The following is an 8,177-nucleotide window of genomic DNA, read 5'->3' on the forward strand; positions in this document are numbered from 1 at the left end:
AACATGTATATATCATGCAAAAGTGAAAAAAATATATATATAGCCTTTCCTTGACTAAATAGCTTAGTGAAAGTGAAATTCTTGTTTAGCATCTCTAAAGTATAATTAAAAAGTTTGTAGGGAATAGACCCTCTATTCCCATGGTTTTTTTTTTTTCCTTCTTAAACACCCTTTCTTGTTCTCTTACTCATTTTGTAGCTAAAAAAATATAAAATATATATAAAATAAAATAAAAATATAATATTAAGTAACTATTAATACTAAAAAAAATAATATTAATAGTTACTTAAAAAATTAACCTTCTTGGTTTCTTGGTTTCTTCTTTCAAGTTCAGAAAACACAATCTTTCTAAAGATTTAAATTTGACCCTTTAAGTCAAGCACATGTTTTTGTGCTGGCTAAAGATTAGTATGAAAACAGTCATTGAATTATTAGTCTTCGTATGTAATAATTAGAGAACTGTGTATTTTAGAGAAATGATACTTAATTATCCTGTTTTATTTTATATTTTACAATAAGATGAAGCTGATTCCTGCCACTGTTAAATGGTAAATGTATAATAACCTTCCTGAGCAGTTAGGATCCTATTGAGCAAGTGCGCCAGACTTCACATGTTACGGATTTAAGAAATAGGCTTAAACTGGCTTTTGTGTTATGTCATTCTCTAAGAAATTACGATTCTTATGTAACTTAAATTACTGTCTGGACAGGCAAGAAAAACTACATTTTCTTTTTTGTTAGGAGAATTCAGGGGAATGATACTGAAGTTTTTAACAACATGAATGCAGCTTATGAGTTTGGAGAAGGTAAAATCACCAGGCAAGTGTTTCATAAAAAGCGCGTACAATACAGCCTTTGAGGAGACTGTTGTGAACGGAACCTGAATGGCTCTATGTTCCCAAGTTGCTGATTTGGAAGCATAAGGGGTTTAGATCACAAAAATGGCATTTTGAAACAAATTTGCCTTTATACTCTGGTCATAGCCTTGGGATATGAATCATTTTCCAAGCAACATTCCAAAATAAGGGAAGTTTTCATCACAAGATGGAAAACAAAATATACAATGAGTGGAATGATAGGAAGATGTGATGAAAACATCATTTCATGGCTCACAGCATATTTGATGGTTACTCTTTTCTATCTGTGTAAAAGATAAACATATAGATTGGAAAAAAATATGCCCCAATGTTAATGAACTCTGTGCTGCTTTAAGGAGAATGGTGTAACAAAACTGATCTTTGAGAAATGATGTAGCAAAAGCAAAAAGAATCAATCTCACAAGTGGGATAGTGTGTGGGTGGAAGGGTTTCCTCCTGAATTCTCTGAGCTGTGCTTTTCCCTCCTTTCAGTTACATTTTGTAACTTTATTAGTTCTCCTGTTTTCCTCTAAGTCAGGCTAGACCACTGATATCAAACGTAAGCAGAATAAGGCTCCTTGACAATGCAGTAAAGTGGAAAGATCAAAATTACATGGAGCAATACAATGAGGAACTAGAAAAATGTTTGGTGACTTATCTAGATTTACCTTTGACTGGTTAATAGATTAATTTAGAATATGTGGGTCTTATCTCTAATTCTTTTGCCAACTAACTACTAGGAAAACTCCATAACCTCCATCAACCTCAATTTCTTCATCTGTAAATAGAGAAAGTTAAATTTAACGTCCCTGAGGTTCCACTTGGGGAAATATTTTATAAAGTTTGCAAATAACAGTATGAACTGACTTTTTTTTTTTTTTTTAAGGTGTGATCTAGGGGCGCCTGGGTGGCTCAGTGTGTTAAGCCTCTGCCTTTGGCTCATGTCATGATCTCAGGGTCCTGGGATCGAGCCCCATGTCAGGCTCTCTGCTCAGCGGGGAGCCTGCTTCCCTTCCTCTCTCTCTGCCTGCCTCTCTGCCTACTTGTGATCTCTGTCTGTCAAATAAATAAATAAAAATCTTTAAAAAAAAAAAGTATGATCTATATTATGGAAAACTGCAAATTCTAATAGTAGTAAGGGATGTCTAAAATGACAAACTATGACTTAAATAGGAATATCTCTCTTATTTCCCTTATTTAAATATTGCTAAGAGGAAAATAATGATGAAATTTAATTATACTCTCAAGACAGTACATTTTATTTTTGTTTTGTTTTTTTTTTTAAGATTTTTTGTTTATTCATTTTCAGAGAGAGAGAGCACAGTGGTGCTTTCTGTGCACAGTGGGGAGGGGGCAGAGGGAGAGAAAGTCTTTAGCCAACTACCCCCCGAGCACAGAGCAAGACATGGGGCTCGAGGCGGGGCTTGATCTCAAGATTCTGAGATCAGAACCTGAGCTGAAACCAAGAGTTGATGCTTTAACCAACTGCACTGCCCAGGTGCCACACAAGATAGTACATTTTTAAAAAAATTTTTTTAAAGATTTTATTTATTTACTTGACAGACAGAGATCACAAGTGGACAGAGAGAGAGGGAGAAGCAGGCTCCCCACTGAGCAGAGAGCCCAATGCGATGCAATGCTCCATCCCAGGACCCTGGGATCATGACCTTAGCCAAAGGCAGAGCTTAACACACTGAGCCACCCCTGTGCCCTGAGATAGTACATTTTAATCAGAGATGACTTGAGACCCTACAGGCAAGCCAGAGAGATGGACCAAGAGTAAACAAAAGGTAAGAAGGTATGATCCTAGAAAAAGTGATGTTGATACCATACATTTCCCTAATAAAATAAAAAATTACAGAGTGGTGGGTGGGTTGGGATAATAATCTCATAAATACTTGTATCATAGTGCTAGACATATAAAAATGAATACCAATATGAAAACATTTTCTGAAACTGAAGACAGAGTTTTATTGTTTTGCATGCATTAGCTATACTTTAGTTTCTTAACTGTGACAGATACTTAGGGTAGATCCAGTCATATTTTGAACATTATATCTTTTATAAAAATACTCTATTTTGAGGGGTGCCTGGATGGCTCAGTGGGTTAAGCCTCTGCCTTCAGATCAGGTCATGATCTCAGGGTCCTGGGATCAAGCCCCGCATCGGGATCTCTGCTCAGTGGGAAGCCTGCTTCCCCCTCTCTCTCTGTCTGCCTCTCTGCCTACTTGTGATCTCTGTCTGTCAAATAAATAAATAAAATCTTTTTTAAAAATACTCTATTTTGAAATACTGGTACATTTATGAAGATGTCAACACCAACTACACGTTCATTAGTTGTTCCCCATGAAATAGTATTCAAATCCTTCAAGAAAACAGGTGTGAAAAAGGAAAATAAACTTGAATATAATAAAAATATAGAAGGTGTTTCATCATAAGCTCAGTCAGTGGTATATCTTAAAATATTCAAAGCAAGAACCATTGTCACATATTGTCCCCTTTGCTCAGTCCCCATATTGCCAAACTGTGCTTGTTCCTTTCTATATCCAATTCCTGCTCTGAGGTGGGGACCAGAAATTATCCTTGTCCTTAGGGTGCCTTCATATATGTGGGCTTTCAGCTACTTCCAGGACAGTGACCTTCAACAGCGTCTTGATCTTACCCTAGGGAATGCATGAACCCCTTTTGCTACTAAGACTCTTTAATTATGATTATGCTTTGGTGTTATTTTTGGGTCACCCTGATCTAGGCTAAATTATCAAATGACTTGTGATCTCGTAGGCACCACACAATATCTAAGAAATCTGTGAAATTTGCTACACATTTTTCAATATTAGATTTAATTTTTCTTTTCTTCATTGCCATTGTGTTCCTTGCATTTCACCATTGTCTTTTTTATCCTAATGGTCACAATATACCACATATTCTCTTTACCTCTAATATACTCATATACACAAACACACATGCATATATAATATTTTTATTAAATTTCTCATGTTATGTCTTGATTTTCTAAATCTGCTTGTAAGCTCTGAGGCCTCACTTGTGTGTTCATCCTCACAAGCACATAGTGGAACACCTCCGTACAACTCACTGACAAAATAGTCAGGATTTATTGAATCTCACCTTGTATGAGGGTGTGTGCTAAGTGATTAATACCAGTCGTCAGGCAAGGCTTGACTGAAGTAAGTGGCTTCAAGTCAGGTGGCTAGTAAAGAGGAGGCAAAGATCTGAACACCCTCTGTTGGACTTCAGGCCAGTACATTTCACTGATTTGCAAATATAAACCTATCGCTTTATATCGTTCTGCATTAATTCAAAGGATCAGAAATACAAAGACCATATTTTGTAATGTTTTTGTCTTGCTTTTCCTCAGTCATTGTGAATGTGCACTTCAGGATTTATGCTTTGTTCTGTGTGCCGTGTATATGAATTTAATCAAAAATGCACAACCTAGCGCGTTAGCTTTGTGAATGGTTATCACAATGCACTGCATACAGGAGTGCTCGGTCTGCCTGCAGTGTCTAAGCATTCGTCAAACTGTGACCAAGATTTTCCTCCAGTCAGGCACAGAATCTCTTTGTTTGCCCTATCACATTCCTCTGTTGCCTATTTGTGCTGGGAAAAGACAGATCAGAAGAGGACCTTGACTTCCAGTGTCTCAAATCTGCTAGGAAAGAAAAGATGAGGCTGTAGGTAGATGAGGGAATTAAAACAACAACAACAACAACAAAAACCCACAATAGACTAGTACACTAAGTGCTCTGGGGAAAAAGAAGTCCCTAAGGAAACACCCTCATCCTTCACACCCTTGCCCTGGATATCTTAATTCTGAAGAGTTTGACCCTGCTGCTCTAAGTCCCTCATCAATCTCCTGGCATATCCCGTTCCTGGGTACAGAAGCTGTGACAGAGGCTGCTCAGCAGGTGTTCCAGAATTGCTCGAGACAATATTTCCAGCCCCCCACTTAGAACTATTACGTCTATCACAAAGGCATCCATGTTATTTCGTTCCATCTATGAACAACCATCCTAAAATAAATATATAAAGAAAATGCTAGGCTAAAATAAATTAAACTCAACTAGCGTAGTCTTTGGCAGGCAGCTTTAGTTTGACAAACTGTCTGGGAGTGTCTGTCCAACCCTGAAATACCCACCCTGGTAGGACGGCCCAGGTTTTTCCATGGGAAGTCTAGGAATCGGTGGGTGAATAATCACCAGGAGCCTTCAGATGCACCTGTTTACATGATCCCACTCTAACAAGGGCATCAGCTTTCCCCCAGTTATCTTCCGAACGTTTGTGTCATAGCAGTACTTAATTATCATCGTGCTTTAAAACACACACCTTTTTAGCAAAACAGTTAGTGTTGCAAAATAGTACACCGGGGTCACCCTCAAATCTCTCGTCTTGGTTAGGTCTAGTAGATTCTCTCTTCTGTTTTCCCCCCATAGGACCTGTCTCTGCCTGTGTGTATGCCAAGTGTGCCATTTACCAAAATATCCTGAGCTCTTATCTGACCTGAATTTCTTTCCTTTGGAGAAAGGCTTTTTGGGAGCAAGGACTAGTTTGATTCACCCTTGTATTTTTGATGGTAAGACCAATGCCTGTCACATGTTGAGTGCACTAAAAAGCTTGAATGAACTACACTTGAATTTAGAAGGAATCATTGTATCTTAGTGGTATTACATACTCCTCTCAATTTTAAGTGTTTGCTATGATTTTTAAATTATATTTCAACAATATGTGACAACTCTGCTCCTCAGGGATAAAAATTGTAGTGTAAATCCCCCAGGTTCTACAATAAACAGCTGTTCTGAGGGGCAGATCACTGAGTCCACTGAATGAGCTGCTCCTTGAGCTTTGCTTACAAAGCTGCTTACCTTTGGTGCACTCCTTGTGTTTCCACTCCACTTCTGATTGAGATGTGCCAGCATGAACTATTTTCTCTCATTGATTCCCAGCAGTTAACAATTATGCCACATGGCTTGATTTTTTTTTTCCCCAGTCTTCTGTCCAGCTTATAAACTTCAGGACAGTACCTGCTGAAATTGACTGTCAGTGATATGTCAGTGATAGCTTCATTCACAAGAAATAGGGAAAAATACACTGTTTACTACCTTCTGAAATTGTGTTTTGTTTCTCACCTGATTTTTAATGTCATTGCTAATTCATTCATTCTGGAAAAAAATATGAGCAACTGTAGTGAGTTTATGTTTTCAATAAACATTGCTTACTTCATATGAGAATTTTCAGTTAAATTATTATCACAGCTTTAAATAGAATCTTTGGATAAATGACATTGGAAAAGATGTCCCCCCCGCCTAAAGATTCTGACCATCTATTGACAATATAACCTGAGGCTGAGAAGTAAATAAAAAAATTAATAAGATAACGAAAATATTTACCCTTTAATGTAACAAATACCTAATTTTACTTCTATAGTTGTGCTACCTTACGTAGCAGAGAAATAATTGTTCATGTTTCCATTTCATTTTGCAATTTAGAGATAGAGATATTGTAAGAGATTCTCAAAGGGTCGAGAGAAGCCTCCTGGACCCCTCCTAGATTCATTCCCCATCACTTCCCTACTTCCCTATCCCTGCCAGAATTTCATCTATATATGCTCACACTTTCTAAGACTCTCATGATTTTCAGATTTCCCTAATGTATGCTCCCTTTTCAGACTAGAGTTCCTACCATCCTAAAGGACTGAGGTAAATTCCACCTCCATCCCATCTACAGCATCAACTTCACTCCTGCTTAAAATGGTGCATTTTCAGAGGCAACAATCTTTCTCATAATTAAAGTTAGAAAAACTCTTTCTAAATGTTAGTGTTTCATATATTGGGCAGATTGAAGGAATAACGCTCATTAAGACAAATGAATATAACTATTAAAATTGAACAATATGGCTTGTGGAACATAAAAAAATACAAATTTATTTCCCATTTTCCTTTAAACCTTATTTAGTGAAGGAAGAACTTATCCTCTCTCAAATGAAGTATTAGCAAGCCCTGTGAATTTACAGCTCAGTCCAAGATTAACAGGCATAATCTGTTTCTCCCTATAGCATCTGGAGTTTTGGAAAATGAAGAGAGCAAGAGTGGTTTCAGGTCTCTTCTTAGCTTCTTTGCCTCTTGCAAACGGCTGTTTCAAGCCGTACCAGGCAAGGAGAGGGAGAGGCACAGCAAACGTCCAAGTGTTCCGTCTTATGCTTACTGTCGGCTCTTAAAAAAAATAATAATAATTTAAAATTTTAAATTATTAATTTGTAATTCTTGCTTGAAGTATGTCTAATATTTGCTGATTTAAAAATAGTGCATTATGTCAAAGACTAATTGGGCCAACCATTTCAAAAAAGGAAAAATGAACAGTGTATCTTTCCTTTTACATTTAGCAAATTCTTCCCTTATTTTACTGTTCACACCTTTACTGGAATAGGCAGCTTCATGTGATGCCATTTCAGTAATGACTTATCTCAGTCTATACACTTTCCAAGAACATCACCAACTCTAAATAAGAACTAATCTGTGTCATCTGGGACCTCCGTATTCTGGGTGAACTTTATCTCCAGCTTCCGTGCTAACTGGTTGTCTATCCCCTCTTTCCTGTGGAGCCCTATCCAGTAGCTACTACTGTTGCTTGCAGTACCTTTCCTTGAGATTTTTCTGGAAGCATAATGCATCCTTTGGTTACAGTTTTGGCTTCATTCCTTTAAACTCTAACTCGGGGAAAGAGGGGAAGAAACTTTCCAAACATCTGTCCTGCCATGACTCCAGCCACCCCAGTTTGTACTCTGCCCTGGAGCTGCGGCCACCACAGGAGACACATGGTCCAACCTGTCTCGTGAAATTTTTAAAAGGTGTTAGGACATGAAGTAATTTGTACAGTGTAAATGCTGTTCCCTGATGTTGATTGTAAAACATGTGAATTATAAAATCCAGTTTCTTTTTATTTTACTGTCATTTCAAAGACACAGAAGACAGATTAATGAGTAATGAGGAATAATTATAAATCTGTTCCTATTATTAAATAAGCTCCTCCTATCTTATTTTTCTTGACTACAAAATACATAAAAATCCACAGAGCCATTTACTGCACCCAGAAAAATTGACACACACACACATCATCCACACATCTCTATATAGTTTATTTAAAACATCACATGTAGCATTTGTTTTTTCCCCCTAAATCTTACCAGTGATAAGATTATACTTTTTTCTTATAATCTATAAAAATTTTGAAAGGGTTTGGTCCTTCAGCCTTAGAGACTTTTGCTCATTCATTCTGTGTCCTCGTAAAAGAAGTATAATTCCCTAT

At 37.2% G+C, this 8,177-nt stretch overlaps 1 pseudogene; it reads right to left on the bottom strand.

Annotated features, from left to right (window-relative positions):
* Nucleotides 1-7,335: 7,335 nt before the first annotated feature.
* On the bottom strand, nt 7,336-7,628 carry LOC116876162 (annotated as a pseudogene).
* Nucleotides 7,629-8,177: the final 549 nt, after the last annotated feature.

Source organism: Lontra canadensis, unplaced genomic scaffold, assembly GCF_010015895.1.
Source record: "Lontra canadensis isolate GAN:19392208 unplaced genomic scaffold, GSC_riverotter_1.0 scaffold44, whole genome shotgun sequence".
Classification (NCBI taxonomy): Eukaryota; Metazoa; Chordata; class Mammalia; order Carnivora; family Mustelidae; genus Lontra; species Lontra canadensis.